The 12,614-nt window shown below is 42.0% G+C and overlaps 1 non-coding gene and 2 pseudogenes across 1 annotated transcript; 2 read left to right on the forward strand and 1 right to left on the reverse strand.

The window, feature by feature from the left end:
- The first annotated feature begins 527 nt into the window (after positions 1 to 527).
- On the forward strand, positions 528 to 1,922 carry LOC102476629 (wee1-like protein kinase 2; annotated as a pseudogene).
- A 6,397-nt stretch (positions 1,923 to 8,319) lies between these two features.
- On the forward strand, positions 8,320 to 9,828 carry LOC102477041 (histone-lysine N-methyltransferase SUV39H2-like; annotated as a pseudogene).
- A 1,976-nt stretch (positions 9,829 to 11,804) lies between these two features.
- On the reverse strand, positions 11,805 to 11,870 carry LOC114006233 (small nucleolar RNA SNORD58). Its single transcript, XR_003547985.1, has one exon. It is a non-coding gene; the product is annotated as a small nucleolar RNA SNORD58 (small nucleolar RNA).
- Between the last annotated feature and the right edge of the window lie 744 nt (positions 11,871 to 12,614).

A 12,614-nucleotide genomic window follows, 5' to 3' on the forward strand; every position in this document is an offset into this window, starting at 1 on the left:
GCAGAAGGTAGCTGTTGGTTGGTAGAGAGAAAGGCAGGCTAGAGCTGTGAGGCTTGCTGGTTTAAATTCTTTCCTGCCCTTACTTGTACAGACTCAGTCTTCCTTGCTGACAGAGCTTCCTGCATATGCGGTAAAGCCCGCTGGCTGAGATAGATGGCAGAGATATTCACAAAGAACTGAAGCAGAAATGAAACTTTCTATCACGAAGAAGAGACTGACCATGAAGGGCAGACGAAAGCATGAGAGTGCAAAGAGAGCCAGCCCCTAGATGAATGAGAAATTCAGAGGTTCAGTTCCCAGAACTCCCTGGAAAAAGGCAAAGGAAGTCCAGACCAGTTTCTGAGATTTCCAGTGTCAGACCCTCTCTATGCCCTGACACGGCAGCACAACCGGACAGTGGGAATGAGACGCTGCGTGGCCACCACCCCTCCACTCTCAAAAGCCCTATGAGCCAGCTGGTGATTTCTGTGACAGGAAAGCTCGCCTGCTGAGGATCTAAGCATATCAGGCGTCTACTGGGTCCTGTCATGGATGGGATGACCTCACTGGCTCTGATCAATATGAATTAATTCACCAGAGTGCTATAGGCAATTATTCTTTCAATCCAATGGCAAGAGGAAAACTCGAATAGACCTTGAGGAAGGGGTACAGAGGAAAGCAAAGAAGAGCTGGGAACCAGCAGTTAGCGTAATGGCTATGTCGCTGGACTCCCATGTAGTCAACTGCGGTTTGCGTCCTGGACCCAGTGGCTTAAAACTCACGCTGGGCGCGTGTACGTGCGTGCCCAGGATCCCGAGAGGAGAATGGAGGAGAAGGGATTGCGGCGTGACCATCCCCTCTGGGGGATGATTTCTTGCTTTCTGTCTCTATGTCTCTGTCTGTCTGGTGAGCGCACGCGCCCTATAGCGAAAATCTCTCCAAAAAATAAATAATATGAGCAAGGGCTGCCTGCCAAGAGATGCATTCTATGAGAAACCAACATGGCTTCCTGCTATGAGAAAGAATTTTTGGAGGTAGAAAATATTGGGGTTGGGGAATTTGGTACAGTCTACAAGTGTATTGAAAGGCTGGGTGGATGTGTTTATGCAATAAAGCACTCAGCAAAATTCTTGCAGGATTGCCAAATGAGAACTGGGCTTTGCATGAGGTTTATGCTGTTGTGATGCTAGGGCACTACCCCCACGTGGGTCACTACTACTCTGCGTGGGCAGAAGATGAACACATGATCTTCTGGAAGAAGAATGGCAATGGTGGGAGCTTGCAAGCTGCTAGATCTGTAAACACTAAGTCTGACAATCATTTCCAAGAGCCCAAGTCTAGGACATCCTTCTACAGATTTCCCTTGGACTCAAGTATATCCACAACTCTGGCACGGTGCACCTGGACATCAATCCTAGTCATATCTTCATTTGTCCTAAGATGCAAAGAGACTTTCGTGAAGTCCTGAAGAGGTTGAAAATGAAGCTGATTGGACTCTCTGTCTGCCAATGTGATGTATAAAATTGGTGACCTGGACCATGTGATATCAGTAAGCAAACCCAAGATAGAAGGAGATATTTGCTTCCTGGCTAGTAAGATTTTGGAAGAGGATTATAGCACCTTCCCGAAGCAGACATATGTGCCTTGATATCAACAATCGCAGTGGCTGTAGGAGCTGAGTCACTGCCCACCGGTGCAGCAGAATGGCATCCTACCCACAAGGGAACCTTCCCGGACATTCCGCAGAAGCTCTCAGAAGACTATTACAGCCCACTTAAGGATATGATCCATTCTGAGCCAGGAGAGAGACCTTTGGAGCAGCTCTGGGCAGAAATGAAATTCTGTGGCCCTTCCTGGGTATAGCAGAAGCACTCCCACAGCAGCTGAACTTAGAGAAGTCCAGGACAGCCACACTAGAAAGGGAACCGAGAGTAGCTCAGTAGGCCATGTTTCCCCAGGGAGATACCCCTCACGGGGACCCTGGGGTCTCTGAGGCCCCTGCAGTTCCAAGAAGCACAAAACATCTGATGGGAAGAAACAGAGTGAGGTCTTCAGTTTTACCTGTGGGAAATGCTCCCTGTAAGTACTCATTTCACACCAGTCAATATGTTACTGTACAGACTCCAGAAATAGATATCAACCCTCCCAACCTTCTTCTCAGAAAATAGAAAAATGAACCAACTTTGATGTCCAAAGATTTCAAAAGCCACACCTAACTTGTGTTTACAGCCAAGATCCTTAACCCACTAAGGCTTCCTAAGAGCAGTGGTTCCATGTACAACAAGTGGTAGCCATTTCTCTTCCCTATTGTTAGATTCCTAACACCACCTACCCACAACTATTTATTTCTCACACAAACAAAAGCATGGGCCTCTGAAGTGGAAGAAGAAAAGGACGTAACCCTCGGACTAAGAGGTTGCTATTGCTGCTTCCTCTCACCAAGGATCCCACTGAGTCTCACTGTACATAGAAAGGAATAAAGTGTGGCATGGAGTTAAAGTGACAGCTTATACGAAGATGTGCCAAGATTTCAAAGGTGCTTCCCAGGTTATATGCTGTTCTAACAGAATTTCTAGCCCTTTGGGCTAGTGGTTCTTTTAACGTATTTTTCTGGATGGAGGCAATTCTTTTCTTTGACATTTTACTTATTAAACAAAGGCTTCACTATTACGTGAGGTAGATAGAAATAACATTATATATAACTTGGGCATTTCTCAGCTGGTTGCTAGCTTGTAGAACAAACCCTGAAGGTAAAGGGTTCGAGAGAAATTGGATGTGTCTGTCGTTCCTCAATCTATTTGCTCTGATCCCTTGTGGCTGTCCTGATGGGTTTTAGTATTTTGGGTAGCACCAGTGTCTCTTGATTTTTATCAGAATTTGGCTTTTTTTCCTAATATTTTATTGTATTTTACCCAAGTCCTTTTTCTGTACACATTTTTAGAGGAATAGAACATTTGTAAATAAACATTCGTCCAAAGCCAAAAAAGAAGAAGCCAAGTGAGTTTCTTCACCCTTTAGGTGCTGACAAAAGGAACGATAGGAGATTTAGTTAGTAGTTAACACACTGTAAGACTACAGTCATGATGGTAATTATAATTACAAGACTAGAATTAATTATCAAGGGCATGATGTGGAAGAAGAGGATGAGAAACTTTGCAGTTAAACACAACTGTGGAAGCCTCTGATCCTGGCCTCAGGCTTGCTGGAATCCATTCTAGGAATGTGGAGAAGCTCATTGGGCGTTTATGAACCTCTGTCTCAGCCCATCATGGTACAGATAAGTAAATGCTATCTTTATACTTCTATCCATGTATATTTACTGGCATTTGTATGTTCACAGAGGGAGTGTCGCTGTGACTGATGGTGTTTTCAGGTATTTTTCCCCTTGATATCAGAAGAAGTGAGTCACTGTCATTGTCTTCTGCACTTCATCCCTTGATGCTCCCCTTTCTAGGCTGAGATGTCTCTGTCTTTCTGGCCTAAGTCTCTCTAGATGAAGTGAGTAAGGACAGGTGTACAAGCCCAGAGTATTATACCCGTCTCTGGAGAAATAAAGTGAGGGAACAGAGAGAAGTTAATCGTAGAAGGACGGTGGCGAAGCTTCAGACAAAGGGCTGGGAATTGGGCCTGGAACTTACTTCCCAGCTTCCGTCTCTTCTCTTTTCTCCCGGGCCCTTCTGCCATTTATCATAGTATTCCCTAAGGGGTGCACATGCGAATACACACAGGAACATCAATGAAAATAATGCCTGACATAATTATACTGTATTTTGAGTATCTGTTACAGTGCCTGTTGCATGATAAGTGCTTATTATTATTAACATCATGATTGCTAATTCATTTTATAGCAATATTAAAAAACAAAACAAAACTGGGGCTGGCAGGTGGTATTGTGGTTAAGGGTGCTGGACTCCCTCATGGCCAACCACAGTGTGAGTCCCAGACCTGGCAGCTTGCTTTCTCACTTTTCCTCTCTGTCGCTCTCTGATCAAATGAAAAATAAATAAATAAAGTTAAATAAAACAATTCTTAAAAAATCATTTTATTTAATTTTAGTCATCCTTATGATTTCTTTTTTATTTTGACCAGAAAGAGACAGAGAGAGAGACAGAGAGAGAAATGAGAAAACAAGCCACCAGCTCCAGGACGCAAACTGTGGTCAGCCATATGGGAGTCCAGTGCCTCAAACATCTTGCCACCTGCTGGTCCCTATAATAATATGAATAAATAAAATGTTATTTTTCCTTTCATCTGTCTTTTTTCTTTCTGCTGTCTAGTTATCTGCATGATAAATTCTCACTCTGAAGATCTTTCTACCTCTTCCATCTCTTACATCATCAAGACAATATTAACCACACTCTTCCATGTAGCTATTCACATTATATTAGGTAATATCACCTTATGGTACTTAGTTGCATTTCTCCCTTCAACTGTGCACTGCTGACCTCCTAGATAGCATTTATGCAGCCCTTTCTATTTATTTATTGAATGAATATGCATTGATTACCTATTATCTTTTTAAAGAATTCGTTTATTTAATTTTATTTATTTATTTGTTTTTAAATTTGACCAGAGAGGAACAGAGAGGGAGAGAGAGAGAGAGAGAGAGAGAAAATGAGAAAGCAAGCCACCAGGTTCAGTACTCAAACCACAGTCAGCCACGTAGGAATCCAGTGCCCTTAACCACCACGCCATCTGCTGGCCCCTTGATTATCTATTCTATGCCACGTGGTGTTTCGGTTACAATATGAAATGGAAGAGACAAAAATCCATGCTCTGTGTCTGGCTCTGGGCCGATGTTTTCTATGTATATTGTTTCATTAAATCACATGTTGTGAAAATGCAAACACAAAAACAGACAAATGGGATTATTTCAAACTAAAAAGCTCTGCACCGTAAAGGAAACAATCAACAGTGAAGATACAACGCATAATACGGGAGGAAATACTTGCAAACTCTATATCCAACAAGGGATTAATACCCAGAATATACTAAGAACTCAACCAACCTAGCAGCACAAAAACGAAACAACAATCACACACACACACACGCACACACACACACAGTGAAATGACCTGAAGAAACTGTCTCAAAAGAAGATTTAAATGACCAAAGAGCACATGAAAAGAATGCTCAAATCACTAAACATTAAAGAAATGCAAATCAAAATCATCATGAGATATCATCTTGCCCTAATTAAAATGGGTATGATAAAGAAAAAAATAATAATAACAAATGCTGCTAAGGATGTGGAAAAGGCAAACGCTTTTACAGTATTGGTGGGAATGTAAATTAGTACAGCCATGATGGAAAACAGCATGGAGATTCCTCATAAAACTGAATATAGGGCCAGTCCTGTGGCCTGCGGGAGCCAGCTCTTACGTGGCCAACTATGCTATTACAATCCTGGCCTTAGTGCCTTGAAAACTGTGCCAGGCACATGTGTGTGTATGCCCAAAGTCCCAATGGGATGGCGAGATTGAGAAGGAACTGTGGTGTGACCATGCCCTATTGGAGGGTGGTTTCCCTGTCTCTCTCTAGCAAGTGCACATGTCCTCTGGCAAAAGAAAAGAGATGTCCTAAGTTAAAAAATAGAACTGCCTGGGACCAGTAAGTGATGTGCTAGTTAAGGCGCTAGACTCCCACATGGTAGACCACAGTTCAAGTCCTGGACCTGGCAGCTTGCTTTCTCACTTTCCTTCTCTCTCTCTCTGTCTCTCTTTGGTAAGTGCACGTGCCCTGTAGCAAAACTAATAAATAAAATTAAATACATAACTAAAAAAAACAGGCCTGACATAGAATCCAGTAATCACACTACTAAGCATAAATCTAAATGAAAAGAAATGAGTATGTCATGAAGATTTCTGCACCCCAGTGTTTACTGTAGCACTATTCCCAATAGCCAAGATATGAACTATTTACAATGAAATATTGGTTTGTTTTCTTGTTTTGTTTTGTTTTGTCTTGTTTTTGTTTTGTCTTGTTTTGTTTTTGAGAGTTTTTTTTTCTATAAGGTGCATGCGCTCACCAGAAAGACAGAGAGAGACAGAGAGACAGAAAGTGAGAAATCATCCCCCAGGGAGGATGGCCACACCGCAATCCCTTCTCCATTCTCCTCTCAGGATCTTGCTGTTCCCTACAATGAAATACCACCAAAATGGATGGAGCCTGTCACCTGAAGTAAAATGGGTACACTGGGAGGACATAGACTAAAATGAGCCAGACATAGAAAAATATAACATGGTTTTATAAAATAAAAATAGAAAATATTACATGTTCTCACTTAAATTTAAAAAAATGGCCTCACAGAAGCAGAAAGTTAAAGAATGACTAGTGGAAATTGAGAAGAATGGGAGTGGGGAGAGAGAGAGAGAGAGAGAGAGAGAGAGGTTGAAGAAAAGAACAAAATTACATATATATGTAAGAGGAATAATTTCAGGACCAGCAGATGGTGTAATGGCTATGTCGCTGAACTCCTATGTAGTCAACCACAGTTCAAGTCCTGGACCCAGTGGCTTAAACTCATGTCGGGTGCTTGTGCATGCATACCCAAGATCCCGAGAAGAGAATGGAGGAGAAGGGATTGTGGTGTGGCCATCCCCCCTTGGGGGTGATTTTTGCTTTCTGTCTCTCTGTCTGTCTCTGTCTTTCTGGCAAGCACACACCACACCCTAGAGCAAAAATACCACAAAAAAAAAAAAAAAGAGGAATAATTTCTAGTGCTATAAAATACAGTAGGAAAAACATACTTAACAACAATTTACTATTTACCATATGCCTTAGAGTAACAAAAAAAAAAAAAAGATTTTGAATGTTCCCAACACAAAATAATGAGAAATGGTTTATATCATGGAGCTACTAATCACCCTGATTTAATCATTGCGCATTGTATTCTTGTACTGAAAAAATCACATTCAGTGCAAGAATATGGTATGTATTATAATTTATTGTGTGTCAATGAAAAATTGATTCTACCCCTGCTCAAAAGCCCCTAATGAAGACAATAGGCTTCTGAAATCTCTAATAATATCTACCAATCTTTATGGAACCGCGTATCTTCACAGAAGTCTATGGAGGTTGAGTTAGTGCAAACAGTTTGACTTTTTCACTACCCCATTCAACCACCCTTGGCCAAATCTCACATCCTGGAGTTTGTAATTGACAGCTTGTGGTTGACATTTTATGGAGGAGGGTGGGGTATAATGTTTTGATTTTTTTTTTTTTTTGGGAGAAGCTTTTGCTATAAGGTCTGTGCGCTCACCAGGAAGACAGAGACTGAGAGACAGAAAGCAAGAAATCACCCTCCAGCAGGGATGGCCACGCCGCAATTCCTTCTCCTCCATTCTCCTCTCGGGATTTTGGGCATGCACGCACACGCGCCCGGCATGAGTTTAAGCCACCAGGTCTGGGACTTGAACCGTGGTCGGCTACATGAGAGTTCAGTGACATAGTCATTATGCTAACTGCTGGTCCTGTTGTTTTGATTTTTAAAGGTATTTTTCTAGTTGCATAAATAAGGAGATAAAAACACTTCCCCTACCCCCAAAATTTTCATTTGCTGTGAAATGAACTTTTCCAACTGTGGTGACAAGCCTCAATCTAGAGAACTGGGAAATATTTCTCATTTACATTCATTAATCTCTTTTAGTTGGTCTTGGTTCCCAACAGACCATCAAGTTATCACTAACCATCCCACATGCATTCATAGTTGTATTTATAAACTGTACCAAGTTTCCTTTCTGACTCAAAGCCCTTATTATTTAGCATCATGCAGGTGCTCATTAGGTGGCTTAAACTCACGCCAGGCGCGTGTGTGTGCGTGCCCAAGATCCCGAGAGGAGAATGGAGGAGAAGGGATTGCGGCGTGGCCATCCCCCCCCCGGGGGGGGGGGTTACTCGCTTTTTGTCTCTGTCTCTGTGTTTCTGGCAAGTGCACTCGCCCTGTAGCAAAAACCTCTTCCCCCCCAAAAATTGCATTCTAACCCATGGGCTATCGGCAACTCTTCAAGTTTATCAGGTGAAGTTACTAAGAGTATTTTGTACAACGCAGCATTTTCAATAAGGCTGTTAAAATGCCTGTGGCCTGGGACTTTCTAATCATTATTACTGTTATTAGGATGATGAGCACGTGGCTTAGAACTTTGAAACTCTAGTTTGATTTGTAATCCTGTGTTGTAATTAGGGAGCGTTGAAGAGTAATTAGGAGATAGTTTAGTCAGCTTTCCTACTTAAATAGCTATTTTTCACACATACAATTTGAATAAATTGTAGTAAAACACACATAACAGGAATGAAAGCGTCGCAAGATGGTGGTGGTCAGGGCCGACGTGTGAGGAGGATATGGAATATTACCCTGTAAAATGGAAAGGACGGCCAGATTCTACAAATACTTGGGAACCTTGGCAAAATTTTAAGTGTCCATTACTGCTCCAGCAATTTTCTAAAGACAAGCATAATGATTTATGTCAGGTAAAGAAAGGCAAAGCAGTAACTTCTTCAGAAGACAATAATGATGGGAATCAGCAGTTAGAGTAATGGCTATGTCGCTGGACTCCCACGTAGTCGACCGCGGTTCGCATCCTGGACCCGGTGGCTTAAAACTCACGCCAGGCGTGTGTACGTGCGTGCCCAAGATCCCGAGAGGAGAATGGAGGAGAAGGGATTGCGGCGTGACCATCTTCCCTGGGGGGGTGATTTCTCGCTTTCTGTCTCTAATGTCTCTGTCTGTCTGGCGAGCGCACATGCCCTATAGCGAAAATCTCTCCAAAAAAAAGAGAAGACAATAATGAAACTTTGAAACGTGCCATGGCTGAGAACCTTGTACAGAAAGCTAAACAAAGGATCTCTCTGCAGAGATGGCAAGACGAACTCAACAGAAGAAAGAATCAGGAAGGAATGCTATTTGTTGGAAATACTGTTGACTTAGAGGGTCCACCCTCAGACCCTCATGTTAATGAATACAAACCAGCTCCTAGAATCAGAAGCTACCTTTGGTTGTTCTTGGACAGATTGCTTCATGGAGAAATGGCTGAAGCTGGAGTTCCTTTGACTTATCATTAAATGCAACAAATTAAAATTCCGCCTGGAATCCCCCATCTATGAATGCAACTCGAGGTGTCAATGTGGACCTGGTTGTCCCAACAAGATTGTACAAAAAGGCACACAGTACTCACTCTGCAGCCTTCGAACTAGCAATGGCTATAGCTGGGAAGTAAAAACCCCTGTGAAGATGAAAAGAATGAGTTTGGTCATGGAACAGTTGGAGAGGTCATCCCAAGTGAAGAAGCTGAAAGAAGAAGGCAGTTAGGGGACCAGCAGGTGGTGTGGTGGTTAAGGCGCTGGACACTCCCACATGGCCGAGCAGGGTTCAAGTCCTGAATCTTGCTTTCTCATTTCCTCTCTCTCACTCTCACCCTCTGTCTCTCTCTGGTCAAATTAAAAAATAAATGAATGAATAAATAAAATAAAATATAAATAATTATATAAAAAAAAAGAAGGCAGTTAGATGACAACAAGGGAATCACATATCTCTTTGATCTGGACTATGAATCTGATGAATTCACAGTGGATGCAGGTCCATATGGAAATGTGTCTGATTTTGTGAATCATAGCCATGACCCAAATCTTCAGGTGTTCAATGTTTTCATTCATAACCTTGATAATCGTCTTCCCCGGATAGCATTATTTTCCATGAGAACTATCAATGCTAAAGAAGAGCTGACTTTCGATGATCACATGAAATGTTCTGGAGATATATCTTCAGAGTCTATTGAGCATACCCCAGCCAAAAAGAGGGTCAGAATTGTATGCAGATGTGGAGCTGTGACTTACAGGGGTTATCTCGACTGAAGTTTCAGAAACCCAAACTGACAGGAATTATAGTCCTATTTTTTCCTAATGGTAACATCTGTAAAGAATGTTGAGACTCTTTATTATCAAGATTATATCTATATAAATGCACGTTTCAAGACACTTGCCAAATGCATTTCAGATATTTCTGAAGGTAGGGACACTGGGCCACATAGCCTAATTTGAGATATATTTATTTAGTAGTTAGACACCAAACTATTTACCAGTCAGCACACTCATACTTATCTGTGAAAAGAGAAATGCCTATTTCTGTGTTTGAAAAGTGTTAAAGTGATAATGCAACAGCTGCTAAGCTCAAACATTCAACTTAGCATACACTTTGAATTCAGAGAAATAGTTCATTCAACTCAGGCAAATATATAAGTTCTATTTTTGTTACTTTATTGTCATATCTATTTAATACTCACTGTATTTGTACTTGAGACAAACAGGTAATTCTGAATTTTATAACCAGTTTTCTACTTTTTCACTGAAACACTGACATCTTAATGATAGGGAAATTTAAGGTACAATAATAAATAAAAATTTCAATGAAATAAAACACATAACAAATGTTACCATCTCAGCCATTTAAGTATACTGTGTAGTACTATACACACACACACACACACATACACATTGCTATAGGATAGAACTGAACTTTTTCAGGACCAGCAATTGGCATACTGGCTAAGTCACTGGACTCCCATGTAGTTGACTGAGGTTCAAATCCCAGACCCGGTGGCTTAAACTCACACCAGGTGTGCGTGCGTGTGTGCCCATTCTCCTGAGAGGAGAATGGAGGAGAAGGGATTGCAGCATGGCCACCCCCCGGGGAGTGATTTCTTGCTTTCTGTCTTTGTCTCTGTCTTTCTGACAAGCGCAGGTACCCTTTAGCAAAAACCTCTCCAAAAAAAAAATAAAAGATCTGAACTTTTTCAAAATCTTACATATCTGAAATTCTCCGCCCATTAAACAACTCCTTTTCCCAACCTCCCTGAAATATTCCTGTAGGACTTTCATGTACAAAGTTTACAGAGTTCAATCTTTTTTTTTTTTTTGTAGAGGTCTCTGAAAACACAAGAAAAAAAAATAGTAAAGGCCATATTTTCCTAAGAGGCATTTTATTCTCCTGTCTAAGTGAGTGGCTGTCAGAAAGCTCCTGAGTGACTTCAGGTCTTTAACTAATGACTCTGACCTGGAGTCGTGGCGGGGAGGTGCAATGCCTTCTGCTTGTTTGTGTGTTTTAGGAGAACTTTTAGAAATGGTTTTAGGAGATAAGAAGGCCATAGTGCAGTGGGCTCCTCCCCCGCTCCGGAAGCTAGCATTCTGTCCCTCGCAGCTCAGATACTGATCACCTGGCCTGCCCTGCTGTGCATTCTCCCCACAAGGGAAGACTCTCTCGCTGTACCGGAGGTTGCTGTTCCTGCCTTTCCCTTCCTATCTCTAGGGAGTGTGAGCAAGCGTCATAAACTGGTCTCACGTGCGCATCAGAGTACTTGCAGCTACCTGTCTGTTCTGGTTCTGTGTCTTTGCTTTCTTTCCAAACTTAATCAGGGCTTAGGAAACATAAAAGTATCTTTTCTTTTTCTTTTACTTTTTTTTTTTTTTTTTAGAGAGGTTTTTGCTATAGCGTGCGTGTGCTCGCCAAAAAGACTGAGAGACAGGGAGACAGAGAGCGAGAAATCACCCCCCTGGGGGGATGGCCACATCGCAATCCCTTCTCCTCCATTCTCCTCTCGGGATCTTGGGCACGCACGCACACGCACCCGGCATGAGTTTAAGCCACTGAATCCGGGACTCGAACCGCAGTCGACTACGTGGGAGTCCAGAGACATAGCCATTATGCTAACTGCTGGTCCCAACATAAAAGTATCTTTAAAATGAAAATGCGTATTTTAAAAAATCTATATTCAGTTTTTTAAAAAAAATTGCACCAAAAATTTACTAGTACTTTAATTCCATTTTTTTTATTAGCTACTCAGAGAGTAGTTGTTTTCATGATGATTTCAAATGTATCTTAAGAAGTGCCATTATTGCAGTAATACTATTTGTTTCATTAACATTTTTTTTCAAAGTTGAACTTAGTTCTTCCATGAGGGAGACGGAGAACGGGAGAGAAAGGGAGAGCGAAATCACGCCCAAAAGAATCTTGATGCAGCGAGACACTCCCAGCCTCAGCCAGCCTGATCATAGGCTCGATCTTCCACGTCAGTCTGGCGTATTCACACCTTCCGTAGTCAGCGGCCTACAGGACACCTTGTTGTGGGACAAGCCTGGAAGCTCAGAGACTAGGAAGATACCTTTGTGTGTTTTGTTAGATTTTCTTTCTTTTTTTCTTCTTAAGGTCCGTTTCACATCTTCCTTCCTCTCATTCTTAGCCATGCAGTTCTGGTAGCGCTCCCCACTTCTGCCTCTGTGGACACGTACGTCACTCAGGAACGTGCAGAGTGCACGGTATCCCGACCATGGGATTGTGTGAGCCACGGCGCTCACATCGTCTTTCTAGCTAGGGCCCTGGGACTTGTCATATCCTCCTGGACATGGGCATGCAGAGCAAGGGCCAGAGGCAAGTGCCATAATGCAACTTTTGGCTACAGAGTAACCCAATCAAAGAGAATCAATGTGAACCGATCATGAGGGACACTTGCTCAATCTTATTGCCAGGAGAGCTAGGAAATTCCATACTGGGCTGTTGGAAAAGTCATGACACATTTTTGTATAGAGGAAAATACATCATGACTTTTCCAACAACCTAATATAGTATATATAATATAATATATATA

Source organism: Tupaia chinensis, unplaced genomic scaffold, assembly GCF_000334495.1.
Source record: "Tupaia chinensis unplaced genomic scaffold, TupChi_1.0 Scaffold146445_1, whole genome shotgun sequence".
NCBI lineage: Eukaryota > Metazoa > Chordata > Mammalia > Scandentia > Tupaiidae > Tupaia > Tupaia belangeri.